Source organism: Taudactylus pleione, unplaced genomic scaffold (assembly GCF_031769625.1).
Source record: "Taudactylus pleione unplaced genomic scaffold, aTauple2 ptg000120l, whole genome shotgun sequence".
Lineage (NCBI taxonomy): Eukaryota > Metazoa > Chordata > Amphibia > Anura > Myobatrachidae > Taudactylus > Taudactylus pleione.
This window is the reverse complement of record NW_028284522.1, coordinates 13062984-13085348: the sequence shown is the minus strand read 5'-3', so window position 1 is coordinate 13085348 and position 22365 is coordinate 13062984. Positions and strand designations below refer to the sequence as shown.

Sequence of the window (22365 nt, the reverse complement as noted above, 5' to 3'; positions counted from 1 at the left end):
CTTAAAGGGCGAGTAATTCTAGTTTACTTTTATCCTTTGTGTTTAGTTTCCTAACCTCTCAGTATACTAAGCCAGTTGCATTGCAAGTGGAACTATGCCATCCAAGAAAACAGGTAGGAGAAAATTAGTATGAGAGAGAATCTATACATAGGGATGCCAGAAGTTCGGTTTCTGAGTTTAGATTAAATTCAGCTCAAAATTAGTGAATCCAGGTTTTTTTTTTTATGGATGACTCTTTGCATCCACTTTCTATCATTTAAAATCAGAGAAAGCAGGCAGTCAACAGCATGCTGCTAGAAAAAGGTAGAGAGGATGCTTAAAAGTTAAAATGTAGGTGTCATTTAAGACACTGGCATGTAAAGCCTGCAATACTAAAAACACAAACTTGAGACAATTTCTAAATATTTATTCACTAAGGGGGTACAGATGTGTCCTCACCCTTCTCTACTGCAGTCGCACCAAACAGCCCCTCGGTATGCCTGGTCCCATGCAACACTGCTAGCACTGGGTTTTTTCTTTCGCCAAATATGTGCCTAAGTCGCAATGCAGTTATTCAGCACTAGGAAACGGTACTGATTAATTTGATATGAGCCACTTCTATATCTGTGTGCACATTAGTCAGTCAGCATGCCATGTGCTATGATGCAGTGGCCACAGCCTTTTTTCCACGTCAAGTTCCATTTACAGACTCGGGGCCCGATTCAGCAAGGATCGCAACTGCGAATGCAATAGCGATTACGCATGCAGCCTCACTGTGATGATATGCTAATCAATTGCGATCGCTATGCCGTCGCAGCACTACATAAGGACACCCACCTTGCCTTACACATCCCTAATGTTTAGCAAGACTGCAAAGTAATCGGTAACATTGAGTACCATCGTAGCCTCATGCACAAGCTCTAACTTTACACAGAAATTGCTAACCTCAGCACACGCTGTGAGTACTCAAGCTGCATCGCACTGGATAGTTTATGCGCGCCCATGCAACGGCATTCAAACGCACTGCCTGCATTTCGCCAACCACCCAAAAAAAAAAAAAAAAAGTATGCAATCACTTTGCCGGCAGACGGAATGCTGGGCGTCAATATTCCACTGCCCGGCAATATACTGACGCCGATATACCGACAGTAAACAGGGTACAGACGGCGGCATCACGAAGCAGCAGAATCCCGATCGTCCAAACGGGTAAGTAACAGCAAAGTCCCCGGGGAAGTGTGTGTGGGGGGGGGGTGTTTAGGTACCACTGGGTTAGGCACCCCCTAGGGAGGATTAGGTTAGCCTACTTACCCACCACTGCCGGCATTCTGATCCACCCGGTCTTCCACTGTCGGGATTTCAGCCGGCGGCTATTTAGCTGCCAGCTAATCATACCGATTCCCCCCCAAACGGCACTTCCTGTCACTCTGAGATGGGTCTGCATAGTCACTGCGATCGCAGTCTCGATCGCAGTGGCTGGTTCACGCACTGCGATGCATGCACCAATTGTCCAACTGCGTGCGTAATCGCGGTTGCGATGCTTGCTGAACCAGGCCCTCAGTTGCGCATAGATATAAAAGTGTCAAATCAGCCAGCAGTACACAGTATTACATTTGGGTGCTCACACTGTTGCAGCAGTCACTATGGCAGTGATTGGTCATGTAGTGCAATTCCCCCATATACAGAACGTTTTCCAACATTTTAAGAGTAGAATCCCCCTCTTTCCAAAGTGTGTGCCTCTTAATTATTTGTAGCCAGGTTGGGGCGATACCATCGTTTTATGTTATATGGTGGGGAAGATAGAGGGACTTAAGTCCCGTCCATCCCCCCCCCCCCACACTTTATTTTTTAAGCAGAGCTCCCAGTCTAAATACAGACAGCTGCTGCAAGGACTCCCCACTTGTCTCCTGGACAGGTGGGGACAAGGCAAGTTATTTTGTGGAGGGCACTAACCCCATCACTGCAGAAGATGAATGGGGCTAGTTTAATGCAGTCTAGCTCAAATTGGGAGTACACAGTGAGCGGGTTAAACTTGATGCTTTACAAATCACATTTCAAATTATATATACAGATACCATATTATAAAAAAACTTAACCACTCCCACAACAGAGGAGATGAGAGGGCAAGGTCTGTCCGATGAGTTTGGATTGACAACCAGGTGTCTATGTGGGGGAAGGGGGGGGGGGCACTGTGCCCCAGATGGGAAAGTGGGAGAAAGTCAGTGACAAAAATAACCCCACTGCCCACTCCCAAACAGCACCCCAGAGTGGAGGGAGAGGGGGATGAAATACGTGAGGGAGGGGGCATGAGGCAGTGAAGACACAAGGGATGTCATGAGGCTACATGGTGGGCACATATTGGTCCTCATTCAGACTGAGCACTCGCAACCGGGTCGATGTTTAGGCCCTGCACACGAGCAGCCGCACTGCGCGTGCGCAAGCCCCGGAGCGAGATAGAAACTCTCGCTCCGCAGCTCACTACAAAAGGGCCGGCTGTCGATATTGATCGACAGCTCGGCCCGTTTTGTAGGCGTGGCGGGGGGGTGGTTTCACAAACAGAGGCGTTCCTTAAGGAACGCCCGCCATTTTGTGAGCAGCCGCACTGACATCAGCAGAAAGATCAGGGCAGGAACCTCCCTGGGGCTTGCAGTTGCAACCTTAGGGTCTCGTCACAAGCCCCGATGGTCTTGACCATCAACCTGGTCGGCCGCTAAAGCTGAGGGTGGTAACCCACAGCTTAGCTAGCGACCAGGAGGCCGCACTTAAACAAACATACAAGTGGCCGTCCTCATTCAGAACGAGCGCTCGCTTCCTGAGAGCGCCTCTGAATGAGGGCCATAGTCTCATGCCGGATGGGTAAAACTGTAGTTGCTTATAACAATGTTGTCACATCCCTCTGCACCCTGGTAATGGAGAGTGCAGTGGATCAACACAACAAATTTATAGCTTGCACTGACAAGGTTAGCACTGCAGGAACTGAACAGACTCACTACAGCATGCCTGGGCAACCTTTGGCTCTCCAGATGTGAAACTACAAGCCCCAGGAACAGGAAGCCATGTATTTATCTTGCTAAACCAGAATGTAATGAATGTGATGTAAAGCTTTTTAATAAAGGGCAGGTCAACTAGCATCACACCTGATGCTCCCAGAGGGCAGAGATCTAGGGGTCTATTTACTAAGCTGTGTCAGGAGATAAAGTGAACTGTGATAAAAGGAGCTGATTGGCTGGTACCTTATCTCCCAAAGCTTAGTAAATAAACACCCTAGTCTTGATATCCTGTAGATCAGTATTTACCACGGGACGTAGTTAATAGACCAGCGGACGCAACGCCGCCGGTCTAAATCCTGACTGGACCTGCACTACAAGGGACTTAAGATAGGCGTCGAAATGCTGACGCCCATCTTAATACCGACGCCGGAGGACCGACCTCCACCATCCCGATCGTCCGCTGACAGGCAAGTATAACACTAAGACCGGGGGTGGGTGGGGTTAGGTTTACGTACCCCTGGGGGATGGTTGGGAGGGAAGGGTTAGGGTACTTACCAATGCCGGTCGGAATCTCTCACGGTCGGGATTTGAACCGGCGGCTGTTGAGCTGCCGGTATTTAAATCCCATTCCATTTACAACAAGTGGCCAAAGGAAGGCTCTCATTTGGTGTACTGGTACAGGCTTGTTTTTCTGTAGATAGTAAAACAGTCACATGCATTCAAATAGGTTTCCTGTACTTCACCCTATGCCTAACAGATGATAGGATGGTGTACAATAGTCATTTAATATAAAACTGGAGGATATGTAAAATAAAGACACCCAAACATTATAGGAAGCAGTTAAATAAACAATAGTCTACAGTAGCGCTGTGATTATTTTAAACACCATCACAGAAGAAACATTGTAGTCTTTTAGAAAGTTAAAGCACTCACCACAAAATAGTGTAATCAATCAATAAAACAAGAGCTGTTTGTCCTTCTACTGGTACAGCAACGCGAACAGAAATGCAGCTGAAAAGACTGAGGAATTCCAATTTTATCATAAAAACAGTTATGCAATATACACAACGCAAGAGCAAGACACAATTAAAAGCCCAGACAGGCACCTCACAACCCACCTAGTAATTTCCTCACAATGTTGTTTAGACTGTCTCATTCAGGAAATTATGTAATTTCCCAAATCACCAGCTCAGTGCTTTGAAACGTAATGAACCAGGCATGTAAAAGCAGCAAGAACCCTTAGCACTGCATACTGAATCAGAAATCAAGAGACTGGTTTGTTAAAAATTGCCTCTCAGAATCCAGGACATAGGACAGCGATGGGCCACATGAGGTGCTTCAAGCCTTCACCATACTGTATATTTCAGGTATGGATAGTTAGTAGCACAGAACCTATGCAGCAAGATACATTTACCAAAGACACAGTAGTTCTTGCTGCATCCAACATGTGGTCGATGCCACTGACTAGCCTGCAACTAAATTGCTATAGTTTTAGGTTCTTTGTTGACTGTTCTGTTTCAGCCTTGAGAACGCATACGATAAACTTAATATTCAATCACAGCCAATAAAATACATACCCATACTTGATTGTGGACAATCACTACATCAAACAACCTTGTGCAGGGACTACGGAGGACAGAACACAAGCAGATACAGTGCCTGTGAGGATGCTCAGGTCAGGTAGTACCGAACTGGGTGGTTCCTTATGACAGAGGAGACACTCAACACGATTGATTTGTTCTGTCAATTCCTGAACAGCTCTCTGCCCACTTTCAGTGCCCAACCAGGGGCGTATCTATAATGGGTGCAAGGTGGGTCCACACACCGCACACCCATATGGATCTAGACGACAGCCTAAAATATACTTAACCCTCCGTCGGCCCGCTGCTGGCTGCAGAAATCACTTGGAAAATGGCCACTGATGCCATTTTCTGGTGGTTCGCGCATGCGTAGTAGAGCTATACCAGGAACGCTGTGCCATGTTCCCAGAGATCTGTGTATGCACAATAGACTGGCACATTGTCAGTCTACTGCACTTCCAGAGAGCAGGGGGCCCGATCGGAACCTGCACGTGGGCCCTCTTCTCTTTAAACTGCCTCTAGCCCAAAATCCTGCATGACAGAAAAGGTAAAGACTCATTTTCTCTTTCCTTCATCAGGGAAACACTTCTTGACGATGGCGGTATAGTGAGAATTGGGGGGACAGCACTTAATGAGTTAACTACCTAAGGTATAAAGCCCCTCCCCTCCAATTAGTTTTCATTAAGTGCTGGTAGGAAATAATAATAATAAATAGCTGGACGTATTGGTTAGCGTTACTGCCTTACATCACTGAGGTCATGGGTTCGATTCCCACTACGGCCCTAACTGTGCGGAGTTTGTATATTCTCCCTGCATGGGTTTCCTCCGGTTTCCTCCCACACTCCAAAAATATACTGGTAGGTTAATCGGCTTCTTACAAAATTTACGTGCGTGCGTGCGTGCTACGTGTGCGTACACGTGTGTGTGTGTGTGTGTGTGCGCGCGCGTACGTACGTGTGCGCGTGTATTGTAAGCAGGGACAGATGTGAAGGGTAAGATACTCTGAAGCGCTGCAGAATATGTGTGCACTATATAAATAACAGTTGGTGATAAATATTATTTATTACCAATCACCACTGCAGCTTCCCCCTAACTGTCTATTGACCTATCCTGTAATGGATGCCTCTAATCCTCTACTTACTTGAAGCCTAGGGACTGTCTGCAGCAGGCGGCCTGGGCAGTAAAGGCTATGAAGAAGTGGGTTGACACTTTACCATAAAGGATTCAGACAGTCCTAGGTGTTTTCTTTGGCAGAGCAACTCAAAGAAGGAGCAGATTACTTGGGAGAAGCCAATTTAGATGCATCCTTGGTTGTCTAATTTCAGGTCTAGCAGTGGCGGTTAGAGTTTTGTGGTTAAAATCGTGGGATGAATTTTATTTTTAATAAATTATATATATAATTTTTTTTTTTTCTCCCACAATACCAGCACTCAAATCAAGGAGACTTTAATAACCTGCCGGGGTGCTTACCCTGGGGACCTTAGCCCCCTCAACACAGACCACAAGAAAAAAATGCAGTACTCCAGGGCTTGTAAGGCAGAAACCGCCGATGCTTTACTACAAAGTTTCAGGGTTAATTGCCCATCATCAGGACACACGCACACAAAAAATAAAAAATAAAGTCTTAGAAGGTCTGCCTTTTCTTTTCTCTTTTGTTTGGTCCTGAATTAGATCAAAGAATTTCTGAAGCTACAGGTAGGAGAACTGCTTACCATTAGGAAGATTAAGACCAGAAGTCGTAATTTTCGACCTTCTTTTAAACAGCAGGCTGCCAAGTCCTTTCAGCCTAACTGAGGTCCTAGGCTTCAGTCATAAGGGAAGACAACCTCGACCAGATAAAAAGAAGCAAGGAAAACAGGTATCCAAGCTCAAGTCAGTATGACGGGCAGGACAGACACCCCAGAAGTATCTCAGGCAGATGCCAGTTTGCTGTCATTCAAGGACTAAAAAGCAGAATATCTTCCTCAGACAAGTGAGTAACAAATATAATAGAAGGGTTACTTTCAGTCTGTTGGGTCCACCATTGAAAAGGTTCTTTGCAATAAAATGGCCTAACGTCAGACAAAAAGTCAAATCCAAGTACCAAAATATCAATGAAAAATAGGGGTTTATTCCAATCTGTTTTAATCCAAAAAGGAGATGGAATCATAGACCCATTTAAAAATGTACAGAAGGGGATTATAACACAACATTGAGAAAACACAAAATTCAGAATGTATTCTATAAAAAGGTCAGTCATAAACAGAATGTTTTTATCGCCAAAGTTTTGGCTGTATATTTATTTACAGTTTCTTATATAGCGCAGCATATTCCGTTGCGCTTTACAATTGTAAACATTAATAGAACAAAACTGGGTAATAACAGACATATATCTAGGTAGGAAGGCCCTGCTCGCAAGCTTACAATCTATAGACAAAGATGCCCATCTTCATGTGCCTATATGGGAAGGCCATCAACATCTGCCAAGATTTGCAGTCAGAGAAAGGCATTTCCAATTAGGGGTTCTTTGTTTATCAACAGCCCCTAAAGTTTTTACAAAAGTCATGGCAGGTCTAAAGGAGGATGGGAATAAAAATGATTACTTATTTAGACGAACTATTGTACAACGCAGATTCAGAGGTTACAATGCCACGGCTGGGTTATCAATTGAAAAAAAAAATCCAAAATATGTCCTCATTAAGCAGATGGATTTTTTGTTACTCAGGTTTAATACAGAATTGTCCAGAGTGTTTAACAGAACAAAATATCAGACACTCAAGAGAACAGATGGGCTTTTGAGGCCAAAATCTTTTGACTAGTTCTTTTGTACAAAACTACTAGGGAAAATTGTATTTACATTCGAAGCAAACCTTTATGCAAAACTACTGTACATTCCAGGATGTTTCAATAAAAAAAAAAAAAACACACAAACACACACACATCTAAAACATCAAATCATTACTCTGTCCCCAGAGACAAGAAAGTCAGTAAGATAGTGGACAAATAGGCGGTGTTTCCTGGTCCTGGACTGGTTAATGAATATGACAGATGCCAGTCTCCAAGGATGGGGGCAGCCATCTTGAATGATCATTTTCAGGGCCTAAGGACCAAAAATAAAGAGAGGTTTCCCAATGTATTGGTACCAATTGGTTTTAAATACATTTGTGGAATTTCTTCAGGGAAAAAAAAAAAAAAAATTCAAATATAGACCATGCTATTGTTGAAAAACCCCCAATTGTATAATATACTTGAACAACAAGCAGGCTTCTCTGTATCATACCAAATTTATTACACAAACATACCAATAAAATGTATCTAGTCCTGTTAGTAACAATAGAACTTTTATATAGCTACCTATGAATATTTCTCACATACAACATGTAACAGTTGTTTCTATCCTGTGTGCAATTCTCATTAGTGAATCTATAACTGATAATCACCACAATCCTAGTAACTTGTCAGAAATATTCTCATCCCAATCTCCACCTGTGTAAAAACTCACTGCAGTGACCAGCAATACGTTGATTTGGATAATACCTATAACTGAATCCAGAGAAAATCTTTCCAGAGTATGTCCAACTCACTGGTTGTATTTATTACAAATGGTAGGATGTCATCTGTAGTGCAATGGCTCTACTCCATTACCAGAAGATCTCTCTGGTTGTGAGTTGTAATCATATTTAGATCGTAACAAAGTCAGTGGTCGATTCTGATAGATGTATATCTATTTACGGCACTGTGAAAGACCATTCTATATTATGTCAGTTCCAGTTGGCTGCATCTCCTGGCCAACATTTGCCCGCTTGGCAACAGACCCCCACAGCACTGGCGTCCCTCGCTCCAAATGGCGGTAAATTTTTGTTAAAGTGTGTACGGACGACCAGGTGGCTGCTCTGCACAGCTGCTCCAAGGCACCAGGACACAGCCCAAGAAACCCCAACAGCACGAGTCGAGTGGGCCCGAATTGAAGCTTGAACAGTCACATTTGAAAAAAAAAAACAAAAAAAAAAAAAAAACACACCTGCTGGATGGCAGAAGTGACCAATCTAGCGATTGATCCTTTCTAGGCTGGCCAGCCTTTATTTACTGCATCAAACAAAAAGAATTTGTACACCTCAAAGATGCAGCGCGATCCAAGTAAATGCTTAACGCACAAGCCACATCCAACAGGAAGAAGCTTCACTAGTCACTGAAGCCTGGCGAAAGGCTGGAAGAATGATCGCCTGGTTAATGTGGAAAGCAGATATGCACTAAACCTTCCCTTCTCCAGAAAGTGGTAACACCACCCTATCCTCATGAAAAATAAGTGGAGATTAACAAGAAAGAGCTAACTCAGATACTCTTCTGGCCGAGGCAGTGGCCAAAAGATAAACAAAAACCTTCAAAAAAAGGGAAGTATTGCAATTCTACAGATTCCAAAGGCTCAAAAAGGTACCTTTTGAAGTACCTCCAAGAACAAATTCAAGTTCCAAGGAGGAACAGACGGGATATAAAAAGGAGGCTCTATGTGAAAAAACCCCTGCAAGAAGGGTGGCCAATTACCTCTGAAACTGTTAAGACCGGGTCAAAAGTTGTCCCATAATCCCATGAGAGGACAATCTAAGACCCTTAACCAACCCATCTTGCAGAAAAGAAAGGACAAGACACTCATATTTCTTGTTGTGAACGACAAGTTTAAACCTGAAAGATTCTATCTTCCATATCCGATTATAAATCTGGGAAGTGACTGGTTTGAGAGCCTGTATTGTGGTTTTTACAACAGATTCTGAAAACACTTTGTCCCTCAAGATGTTGGATTTAAAAAACTATGCTGTCAAACCAAGCAAGGCAAATCGGGGTAACGGCATGGACTCTGAAGTAACAGATCAGGATGCAGATGATACGGGACATCTGCCAACATGTTCCGAAGAATTGCGTACCAATGACGGTGCAGTCAATATGGAGCCACCAGAATGACCGGCTGTGCCACTGATCGAATCCGCCTAAGTACCCGTGGTAACATTACCAGAGGAGGAGAAATGTATCCCAGCCAGAACACTCAATATGCTGTCATAGCATCCACCAGGGATGCTGGAGGAACCCGGGACAGAGATTCATACCTTGGAAGTTTCCTGTTGAGACGGGAAGCCATTAGATCTATATCTGGATAACATTTTCGCAAACACTTCCCTGTTCAGATTTGCATCCTGCAGCCACCATAGGAGTGACAGACGGGTCTGCAGGGATAATCTGAACATCTGCCTGCTTAATTGAGGGTCTCACTTTACCCATAGATGAAGCAATTGATTTTGCAGTGGTCGAGCATGGACCAAACAGAAAACCACCTTCAAAAAGGCAGTGCCTCTAAAGCATGCTTAGACTCAATGTCTACCTCCCATGCTCTAAGCCATAGATCACGTTTGCAGAAATGTCCAAAGTAGAAATATGAGACTTCTTGAATAGTGTCTAATAAAGCATCACCAATATAGGTCAGAGCCTCCGAAATTTGATCAGCTAAAGAACTAGCTTCAGACAAATAGTTGATTAAAACCCAGCAATCATCTGGGTCATCCAGGAATTGATAGCCTTTATCACCCAGGCACTGGCCAGAACAGGCCACAGCACGACTCCTGACAAAGTGAAAATAGATGCAAGTACAGCCTCATTCTTCCTGTCCATAGGATCCTTAGGCATTACTGTCGTGGGGATAACAGAATTCCTGACTAACCTAGTAATAGGAGCTTCCCAAAGCTTGGTATCCTCTTCCAAAAAAAGGATAAAGATACTTAAAATTTCTTTGGAACATGAAATTTGGAATCAGGTCAGGCTTCTTTTAATATATTTCTCCAAAATGTGAAAATTCTTGAAAAAACAGATGCATGTTACAGTTTAAAGAAAGAAACTTAACTAGTCACTGGAATAGCAGTTTCCTGTAGATGCGAAGTCTCCCAAACTGTATCTACCAGCATAGACACCCCTGAATTAGAATGGGAGTCATCCTCCCAGTTTGAAGTGTTTTCCCAGTCATTATCCAATTCCCCTTCTTCCTGGGAAGGACAGGTCTGAACGTCTTAGTGGCTGTGGCCCCTGATGACAGTTCCATTTTATTTAGGGATGTTGCCATTTCAGCAAGACATCGTCCCATATACTGGGCCCATCTGGGTCTTACCAAGGTTCAGACAAACTAGGAGTTTGAGCACAGGGTAACAATTTGCCTGGGAGTGACGTAATTCACCTATGGCCTCAGCCATAGACCTACAGTAGCCCAATCAGGCATCACCGACTATTCAGACGAAGTTCCTGGTAATGCATCTCCCTGTGAATAACCAGCACAGAGCGACCCTGGGTCCATACAACCTTTTGCCAACTATCACATTTTGTACAAAGTATAAAAAAAAAAAAAAAAAAAGTGACTGATCCGATTTTGGAACCCTTGTCTGGCTTCTCCATACTGAGGGCCGTATTCAATGTGTTTCACACCCGCAATACTCTTCTGCCTGCCAGACTACGTACATCGCGTGTTTTAGGTGCGGAAACTTATTGCACGCTTCCCCACGATTCGCCGTATTTATTTCCAAAGAACATGAAAACGGCACCCGGCGAAACTGAAACAGGCAAAAAGCCCCGTCAAAAATGGGGAACTCAGCCCCCAAAAGATGCACTAACATTGGGGATCACTATAGATGGCCCAGATTAGCCCTAATGAAGGTATTTGGGGTACTTTGGTTGTATGGATTGGTGGCAATTAGCGCATTAACATGAGTGGTGAAGAATAGCATTTAGCAGTATTTTTATGTGAAAATAACTACTCCCAGCAAATTTGGGGTACATGAAAATGGGGGCTAGCATATTTTAAAACTGCACTTTAGCAACTTTCAAAGACGTAAAAAATCCACCTGCCCAAAGCACCTGCAATCAAAAAAAATCTGCCCCATACTTAGGGACCCCCCAAAATTCACTAGTTTTTAAGTTTCTCACAACTTTGATCTTTTTCGCCCCCAAATTGAAAGTACTTTTTTCGGAGTATTTTTATTTATTTTTTTAAAGTATTTTTGGTTCAGCACTGTCCCAAAGGTGCAGGGGGGGTTCCCGAAGTTTGCACCCCAAAACTGCAGTTTTCCGCCTGCTAGTCATAGGTGAAATTTTTGCCTATTACATTGCATTGACTTTCCGCCTACGCAAAAAGTCTTTGCAATTGAATACGGTGACACTTTTCCGCCTGGTGAAATAACGTAATCCGCGATATTGTCACGGATTCGGGCCTGTGAGAGAAAGACATCTAAACCAATACAAATAGCTACCTAAAGTCCTTCGGAAAAGTGTAGCACTGTTTGAATATATAAATAAAAAAAAATTTTTTTTTTTTAAACAGAAAAAAGTACTTCTCTGAAATGATGTGTGTGTGTGTGTGTGTGTGTGTGTGTGTGTGTGTGTACACACACATACATACATATATATACACACACACACAATATATAAGTCCATTCACCTGCAAAAAAGCAAAGGCATACAAAGATTCAAAAGCGCCCTGTCCTCACCGCGCAGCGCTCCGCTAACAGCTGTCTTCACCCGCAGGTCGCAGTGTCCCATGGGTGGGGAAACGTGCAGTGACCCTGTCACCGCCAGTGACTAGACGCTGGGCACATGTGCCCAGCATCTATTCTACCCGTCAGCAGCGCTTGGGGGCTGCCCAGCGTGTCCGTAAGTGCCAGGCACGCCCCCAAGAGTGACGAAAAGGTGACAAGTCTTATAGACACACCCTCTTTCAATGTCCTTTGGCACGCACAGAAGTACCCTCTCTAGCTCCGGTGCCCTGCCTGCCGCCGGAGCTAGAGTGAACACTAGACCACCATATATCAGGTTAATACCAAAAGTAATAATCCTAGTTTAACTGCTTATCTGAAGAGACAGCCATCCCCCTGTATTTTGCAGTGAGTCTCAGCCAAGCAGGACTCCAGCAGCGTTCAAACACCCACCAAAATATAGTGTTTGGGGCATGGCCTAGGAAGCCCTGTAGGCCTGCTGCCACTCAAAAGAATCAAAGCGTGACCGGGCGCATGACGTCATCATAGGAGCCTCCCTCCAGAGATCCACAGGGCTTGCCTGATTTACAGCGGCTCTTAGAGATGTTATAGACAGCGCGCCTGCACATGCAGCTGCACCGAGTCATGGGAGTGTGGCCAGTGAGCAGCCCTCACCAAAAAGCCAGCAGTATCCACTGTTCTGCAACACCTACAGCTGCTGCCGCAACGTGAGCAGTAACATTCCCGCCTGCTCTGCTAAATCGGAGTACCGGGAAGCAGTAAAACAGCAAACAATATTTTTGCACGTAAAAAATGTATCAAGCTTACCTTTTTTGCCAGCGGCCCCCTCATATGCGTGTCTGGTATGGAGAAAGTCCCAGGGACTATGTAGTTTGGTAACTCTCCTAGAGGCCATCTTTAGAGTGGGATACAGCATTCACACAAACTTCTACTTCTACCCAACTCCCAATCTGCTAGTGCATGTCGCCAGGAACTAAGCACCCAAACCAAAACAGGAAAAGAAAATAAACCCAACTAAAAAAAAGCTAGGACCCATCTAGTGCCTTATGCCAAAAGGTACTACAAAAAAAAAAAAAAAGAAGACTGAAGTTCTAGTGGAAGGGGAGGGGTCATATAGATGGTGGGAGCCAGTCTTAGTTAGTGTCCGACTCCACAGGTCACTATACATAACCCAGGAGGTAATGGCATCCCCCATATGAATGATAAAGGAATCTTGTTTTCAGAACAGGGGAGGGGGGTAGTTTTCACTGTCATAGGAGTAATGAGAACAAGGGTTTGCAGAAGAATTTTGAAAAGGTTGCTTCTCCACCAATACCTACAACTGTAGAACCCTACTGTACCTCTGTAACAGTATAAGTGTATTATATGAAATCATATTCATATAACAAAGATTAAAATAAAGTGGAAAAATTTTAGCTTTGAATATTTCATCACAACTGCTCATCTATGATTTGGATTTTGAATGCCTGAATCATAAATCATACAGTGAACTGGCAAGAGAAAAAATATGCTTGAAATAAGTGCAAACCTCTGCCCTGGAACACATCTGAAACTTACCATAACCAAGGAATCAGGCCTGGGTTCTAAGCCACCCTGTGCCAGCCCCTAAGCCTGTGATGGCATGATTCCACACCTAGGGGGTGGGGCCACTGGCACTAGGAAGTAGAGCACTGCCCAAAGCATCCTTAGGATGCTTCGGGCAGCTCTACAGGCTGCGTGCCGCAGCATCTCTTGGCCACGTTGGGTGGCTCTGCAGTAACACTACTGCAGGGTGTTATTTCAGGCACCCTGCAAGCCACATGCAGGTGCTGTGGGGACCCACAGGGCCCTGCGTGACGGCACCGCACACACACACACACACACACACACACACACCTAGTTCCTGCACTGCAAGGGTTTAGAACAGTGCAGGAATCATTCTGAAAGACTCAAGAAAACGTTAAACTACTTGGGTAGGAAATAAAAAAAAAAAAATATTTAGAATGATCAGTAATTATAATTCACTTTTTTCCTTCAATACTCTGTGGCAGCCATTACAATGTATAGAAGCAATAAAATAGGGAAGGCTGCAAAGAAACTAAGCCACATACTCACCATATGCCAACATTTGCTTAAGTGCTGAGTAGAGAACACATCTTCCAAACGGAATGTCAATAAGGGATAAAACATCCAAATGTGTAAGGACTAATAAAAACACACCACATGGATCGTTGTCCAGCCTGCTGCTTTGCAAAACTGTCGCAGAGGCCTGAACCTTCTTTGCCATAGAGGTTGCTGCTCTGCTATAGCTGAGTGGGCTCTTAGAATTTCCAGCACAGTGTACTTCCCTTTTCATGTTTTATTGCTTATCCAATCACTCTTTAAATGGCATTTTTGGATAGTGTATGACATTTTTCAAAGGTCCTGTTGGAGTCATTAAGAAATGCTTTATTCCCAATATCCTCTGTCCTATATACAGTAAATATACAGCAATTCATCTCACTTGAATAAGAATGTAGTTTATTTAACATCCACTGGTAAAACAAAATCCTGCATGATATGACATTTAAATGCAACTTTTGGCAACAAACTTGGATTGACTATTAAAACCTCTTTGAAAATATCTTCAGTGTTAGTGTTCCTTTCCCCATTCTGCCTGTAGATCTCAATCTTCTGGCATAAGTATTTGACACTAGGAATACTTATCAGTGCCATCCATTTCAAAGATGCTTCTTTTTTGGCCAAACATGGCACCCATCAGTGCGCTTGTACTACACCGAGGTTCCACAGAGGACCTAATAGAAAGGCGAATTCTCTTCATCGCTTGAAAAAAATAATGGATTAATTCTTCTGCGTCCAATCATTCCCCAATAAAACGCAGCAATGATACTTATACTTGAGTGTGAATAATGAAAAACATCTTGTCCACCTTAATTTAAAATTAAAGTTGTGGGAGTTGTATAGAGTGGTTTAGTTTGATTTATTTTATATTATCACCATGTAATAAATTTCTTACAAACTCAGTAATATACTATTGGAGTTATTATTTGTCTGCAAGAGAGTGTTGACAGACACAGATAATGCCTCATCTCCAAGCAGATCCCGTTCAATTTTCACGCCATTACATATATTTCGCTACACATCTGTAAATGACTGGATCCTGAAGCAATAGATCTGGATGAAGAGGTGGAGGCCATGGTTCTTCTTGTAGCACCGCTCAGACAACTTTGAATGAGATACTGTAGTCAATATGGAAGGATTGCTATTAATTGTAAATTTTTGTGATCAGCACGCAAGGAATAAGAGGAAATGTTTGGAAGCCATTGCATAGCGGAAAGCTTCATGGGAATCAATGTGTCCACTGATTTTCCAGGAACTTTGTGTTTTGCTGCAATAAAGTCTATTCAGGAAAGTCTGTCGACTAAAAGATTCCAGCTTTCTTAAGTAGAGACCGTTCCCATGAAACAAACTGCCCCTGGCTCAGAGAATCATCCAACAAATTCACCTTGCCTGTGACATTGAATGCTGAAAGGAACTTTAGGTTTCTTACTGCCAAAGAGCTAGGTTTTGCCAACTCCATCATCATAGCTTTATTTCTGGTGCCTCCACTGTTCTGTTGCAAGGGAATACTCCAAGATGCTTACTCAGTTCATTAAAACCATTCAACTACTTTCCATGCGGACCTCATTTCTAGTACATTTATGTAAGGTTTCTTTTTGGGATCATGTACATTGTGCACCTCCCAGCCTGAAGCATTGGAATCTGTCAGTGTAAAGGGGCCCATACATCTTGCAACAGACTAACCAATCCCCCGGCCATCAATGATCGGTGAAATGCCACATGTTAACAGTCCTGGATTTGCTAAACATGATCAGGTTTTGCTAGTGATCGGCAAATCAGTGAAATTCAACATGTTTCTATTAAAATTATTTTGAACATTTGGGGTCATTATAGAGTCACTAAATAATGACCACAAATATGTACAATATTATTTTAAAGGAAATTTATTTTAAAAGAGAAGTACCGATATTGGCAAATTCAACACCTATATGCGGGGTTGCATAGGAGCAAAGAGAAACTTTGGGGCACACTTTATGAAATATGGAAGTAATTATGTCGTTAACAATCCAGCAATGCTTCAGCTAAAAAGGTTATCCTTTGCATTATCTTAGAACTTTCCAAGCACCAGGATTTCAACCAAATATAGCCAGATCTTGACTCACTGGTTTCTTAATACCACCAATGTCACCAGTACTTTTGTAAAAGGTGCTTGAAGAGGCTACCAGGAAAAAAAAGGCAGACAGATTAATTGGAAGTGCTTCCCCATGACATGGAACTTCATTTGCTGAAATGCAACATGAAAATCTAGGAATGTGAGAAAATCTAAAAATGGCCTTATAGATAGAAGGAAAATTCTGCATGTTCTGTGTCTTTCTGGTCTATATCTTTTTGCATCTTTGAACTGCTGATGTTATGGAGGATAAATCTATACATAAACCATCACTCATATGGTGAATGGTTTCATTTTTCTCCCAAGGATTTTCATAGAGCCTAAATTTGCTCAATATAGTAAAGCCACTTTCAGTTAAATGGAATATTCGCTTAACTATTTTTAAACTGAGCATCTGCTGCCTAGAGGTGTGACTAGAGGGATGCTAGCCATTATTATAATCATTTATTTATATGGCGCCACAAGTGGTCCGCAGCGCCTTACAAAGTACATAAACAAATCGTAGACAAGCAACTTACAGAACAATACAATACAGGACATGGATAATATACATTGCTACATTAGCGACCATAACACCCAGATAAGCAACAGAGCATAAGCAACCAAGTGTTAGCTGCCCTAGTGGTGAGTAAGAAGTAGATTAAACTAAAGTAGGGATAAGCACAAGAGGGTAGAGGGCCCTGCCACATAAGAGCTTACATTCTAAAAGTTAGGGGACAACAGCCATTACTGTTGATGCCAGAGACCAGGGGAAGGCAATTTGGGATTACACATCCAAACATGTCCTGCCACAGATTTGCATGTTAGGGCATGCTAAAGATGTGGCAGGACATGCTGGGATATATAATTCCACAGCAGCTGGAGTGCAACATGTTGCCTACCTCTGCCACAGACCTTGTTGAAGGGTTGCTGCTATTTCCAAGTTGGAGAAAGGACCTCTGTGACGTAGACACCACGTGACCGCTGCAGGAGGCTGGACCGCTCCTGCGTTACCATCCACTAGGGCATAGAGGGGGAATATATATTTGTGGCGAGCGCAGCGAGCCACCGTGCCCGAAGCGTGGCGAGCGTAGCAAGCCCGCGAGGGGACACTTTTGGTCCCCCGCTACGATCCCCGCCCCTCCCCCTTTCAGGCCGAGTCACGTGGGTGTGACGTCACAGGGCCATCAGCCCTGTATAGTCTAGACCTAACCCTTGTTGAAGTAGTAACTGAGTCTAAAGAATTCAATACCTCTTTTCAGGATTCCCATGCTTCTTGGCAAATTCCTCAATAGATATCCATATGGAGTGTTTCTCCCAGTAATCTGCAAGTCCTGGCCTTGGCGATATCAGCTCTCAATGAAGTTTGTGTAGAAAAGTTACTTTTTGAAATAACTAAATTTTCCTATCCATGAAGACTCTAAGAGGTGTTTTTCAACATGAACTGTAGTTTTGGCAGACATGCTAGCAGCTACATTAGATACCAAACTCCTCCCCAGTATTACGAATGCTGGCAGATAAAATGCCTGGCATAAAATGCCTGTCGGTCTGCCAGGCATTTTATCTGGCAGCCTGACACCCAGCAGATATTATGGGCATACACGGAGATATATCAGAGTATGGCACTAGAAATCTGATCTCCTCTCCTGGGGAGGAACCAATTCACTGCGAAAAAAAAACAAAGGGAAAATGTCAATCGCTCAGCCACGGCCATGTAATGCAGCCAACTTTTAACTTACAAAATATTGTATCGAACGAACATGCTGGACGATTCGGCATGCCCGACCAATCGATATTTTTGTATCAGTTGCATGCATACACAGTACAATTATCCAGGCGTTCTGCCAATATTAGGTGGATCGACAAGATAATTGTATAGTATGCCCAGCATTAAACGGATACATGCCTTCTAGTATTATAGAAATACAATTATTTTTTTCAACCTGTGCTTTTACCACCTGTTGTGCCAGGAAGAATATATATTTTTTACCACAACTATTAAAAAAATAATAATTTTTGCCCTAACTTAGATGCTGTTGCTTCTTTCACTTCAATGGACTTCTATATCTTGTATTATCTTACATTTTCTCTTGATTCTTACAACAGGAATTTTCTTCAAATACTCCTGAACAACAATATTCTTAAGAGGCAAATCTACAGTATGTTCTATAGCAAAACTGGTCTAAGATCTTGCTCCTAACTCTCTACGTAGCAGAGAGGTCTTACTTTAAAGAATGCAGCCTAGAAGAAAGTCTCTTATAAACTGTTCAGGGGGCTGACACTCTAAGTCTGAGTACTGCATTCAGTACAGAAGACACCTTCATATTGAGCAGAAAAATAAATAAATGATAATAGGCGGCACAGACTGTTGTGGTGTCTAGCCATCTTTTCCCCCAAAGGTTTTACAAGGGCACTGAAACTGAAGACTTAAGCTGGCCACACACTAGACCAACTTACATCCAACTAGTTGATTGGTTGGAATAAAAACCTGGTAAGGGATGAAAGCAAATGACAGTCAGCAATTTGCTCCCAAACGCCAGAAAATAGACTAAAAACTGTTGTTTGAACAAATTGTTTAGATCAAACATTTAACAAAACTTGTCTGACCGACAATTTTCATCTGTTTTCTGGCATTTAGGAGCAAATTGCTGATCATTCTTTACGCCTATACGTTACCAGATTTTCATTCCAACCAACTAGTTGGCTGGTTGGATGAAAGTTGGTCTAGTGTGTGGCCAGCTTTAGCCAAGTACCAGGAATAGAAGTGGACCATATGGAAACACCCTTAAGTTAGGGGCTTACCTCAGGCTGTTGTGTTTCAGCCATTTGGGGTAGGGTTCAGGCTCCATGTTGCCGTCAGATGCAGTTTCCTTCATGTATAAACCCCATCACTGTGCATTAGAGATGGGGAATGCACAGAGCAGTTCTTAATCCCTTCTTAGCCTGCCCAGTCTAATGGTGCTAACACGGTACGATTTTCAAAATGAAAACGATATTGTTCATATTGTTATCGGTCACTTTTTTGCAGTCACCATCCTTACGACCAACGATGAGCGTTCCCGCATGGACGATAAAGATATCTTTTATCATCCATGCATGCAGGCCAATTTGGACGATATCATAAACTTTGCCTGTTCAGAGATGTGGCAGGGTGACTTCATTGAAAGATATCTTTCAAAGATCTTCCGATCACGTACAGATCATACCGTGTGTATGCATCATAAGTCGGAGCCCATTTTAAGGACATGGTGCACAGAGAACACCAGTGCTCATCCAGGGGTGCATTGTTAGTCAAAGTTACAACTGGACCTGCTGCTGGAAGTAGCAGCCTAGTGTTCCACCTGCTATCCCAGAAACAGGAGTAATCAGCTCCATCCTTGATATGCAGCATCAAATGTTGCATCACCAGGAAACATGAAAAGGTAAGCTTCTGCACAACAGTAAAGGTGCGTACACACAGTACGATATCTATGAACCATATGGGCGGTATTCAATTGTTATAGTGCGCCCGATCTCCTGTCTAAAGGAAGGGATATTGCGAGGGCACTATTCAATTGTGGCCGTTTTTCAAGCTGATAGTGCCCAAAAGTGGTTGGGTTTAGCCGATTAAAAACAGCTACCCCCGAACAAAGTGCTGGGTGCGATCATGAAAAGTGATGTTTGGGCGCCAAAACATGTCACTTTTTGCTCATTTTTGCTCGCACCCCCCTGGGGCTGCGAGCTGAATTGGTGCGCCAGCAGCTGATCACGCCCGACAGGAGAAACAATTGAATAGCTTCTGTCGGGCGCATATAGGGGACGCAAGAATTGAATGCCACCCTAAGAACGATAACGTTCAACAATATATTGTTCATATCGTCCATTTTTATGCAGTGAACAATCAATGATGCGCGTTCCCGCATGAACGATAACTATGATCGTCCATACATGCAGGCCAACTTGCACAATATTGTCAACTTTGCCTGTTCAGAGGTGTAGCAGGATGAATTCACTGAAAGATATCTTTCAAGTGGTTGGTGGTACAGATCGTACCATGTGTATGCAGCTTTAATAACACTTTTTCAATCTACTGGTTGCTATATAACTTAGAAGGGCAGCCATCCATCCTAATGGCTGCCAAGGAGGACTGAAGGGAAAATAATCTAATGAAGCAAAATATAGTAACTGTATAAAATAGTTTGCATCATTACGTTCAAATGCTGTATGAAAGAGTGGGATACTTTGCACATTGAAACTTTAGTATCTGTAAAAAATTTACATTTTAAATTATACAGTACCTACCCAGGAAACACTAAACAAGCAACCCGTATGTCTAAAATAAAACGGTAATGATTGGTTATCTAAAATACTATTTTTAAAATACGTAAAAAAAATTGTGAGTTTTACTCTTGCTTTTCAGTAAAATCTACAGTATATACATACAAGGTACAAACCAACTGCCATTTAACATGCAACAAATCTTTTTCAGTCAAACCACAAAATGTAAAAAAAATAAAAAGCTATTTTCTAGCAAACAGCAACATTTACATTCCCCTCCTGATGTGGATAGAGAGTGAGGAGAACAAAGCCTTATTATTTGCAGGGATTGTGCTAGCTTGATTAAACTTGTGACATTGAAACACTAGAGCGGGTTATGTACAGTATGGCGAGAGCAGCTAACTGACTGTATAAACTCTATATGAACCACAAAGGGATCCAGCTCTGTATCTGAGGAAACTAGTATTCAGTTTCTGCAAACACACCTAGAATCTGATGGAAAATAACCCAAAGATAGCTGGCACCACCTTACACACAGCCCGGTGGCTCTCTCCCAAGTGTATACAAAATCACACATCCCAACCCACAAACATTTACGTGGAACAGTCAGTGCTTGTCCTGGGAGATTGAATTTATTTTTGTGTAAAAACCTCAGGGTTTATAAGACACACAAACAGTTCGCTCAGTAGTGACATCAGGTGCTAGGAAGGGAGGGATTACTGTATCTAGCGAAGAAAACACATAAAAATCCCCTAGCACATTGCTGTAAATCAGTAAAATAAAAGTGGCCATTATATTTGCTCCTAAAATGCAGAAGTCTTATACATTTGTTTTTCAGTGGTTTACAGCATGGTCGTGGGGGAATTTTCTGCACCTGTTTATTTTCAGACCGACTACGTTGTTTCCAAGCAACACTCATCAGGAGCCAGCAAGCAGGTGTTGTACATTACTGCAGCCCCGGCCAGTTAGGGGACCTTCTCAGCATACATGACCAGCACTTGTCACCTGGAGTCGGATATCGGGCTTCCAGTTGCAGATCTTGTAATAATGGAAAAAACAAACATTTCTATATAAGATGTTGAAAGTCTGTATAGAATTATAACTGAAGAGGAAATGGGCACACAAAAGATCCAAATTCTTTTTTGAGGGTGACAAGAAATATTAAATTTAGTAGGTAGTGAAAATGCCACTCCACAATGTGATTAAACACCAAGGAGTTTATTAAAGCATCAGGAAATAAACAGCAACGTTTCGGGCATGTACAATATGTGCCCTCTCTCAAGCATCTCAAACAGCAGTTAAACATGCACACAGCATCTTTTCACAGTCTGGGGAGAGTCTGGGGGAAGCCCAGCATCTCCAGGAGAGCTGGGCACGGCCCCAGAGTGATGAAAACAGGGGTGTGCTGCTGCGAGGCTATGCCCCTCCCACAAGGAATCCCAAATTTACTATATAAAATGTTTGGAGGTATGCTCTAATGCAGTGGTTCTCAAACTGTCCTCGGGACCCCACACAGATCACGTTTTGCAGGTCACCCAGCAGGTGCACAGATGTAGTCATTACTCACTGACACATTTTAAAAGATTCACAGGTGGAGCTAATTATTTCACTTGATTCAGTGTGGAGACATGGAAAACATGCACTGTTTGGGGTCCTAAGGACAGAGTTTGAGAACCTGTGCTCTAATGAACCAATTTTTCGAATGCTGGGCATACACGATACCACAGGTTCTCAAACTCAGTCCTAGAACCCCAAACAGTGCATGTTTTCCAGGTCTCCTCACAGAATCAGTGAAATTCACTCCACCTGTGGATCTTTTAAAATGTGTCAGTGAGTAATGACTACACCTGTACACCTGCCAGGAGACCTGG

The 22365-nt window shown here is 43.0% G+C and overlaps 1 protein-coding gene across 3 annotated transcripts in view; it reads right to left on the bottom strand.

The window, feature by feature from the left end:
• The window catches only part of SERPINE2 (serpin family E member 2), a 64071-nt gene that overhangs the window by 23643 nt on the left and 18063 nt on the right, over positions 1-22365 (bottom strand). The window contains exon 2 of one of the 3 annotated variants that reach the window (XM_088472107.1): positions 21369-21532. The exons of 1 other annotated variant lie outside the window; for it this stretch is intronic. The gene's annotated coding sequence lies outside the window, so the exon portion shown is untranslated. Of the gene's footprint in view, positions 1-3899; positions 3960-21368; positions 21533-22365 lie in introns of those variants that run through there. One more of the 3 variants, XM_088472108.1, reaches the window with a different exon arrangement.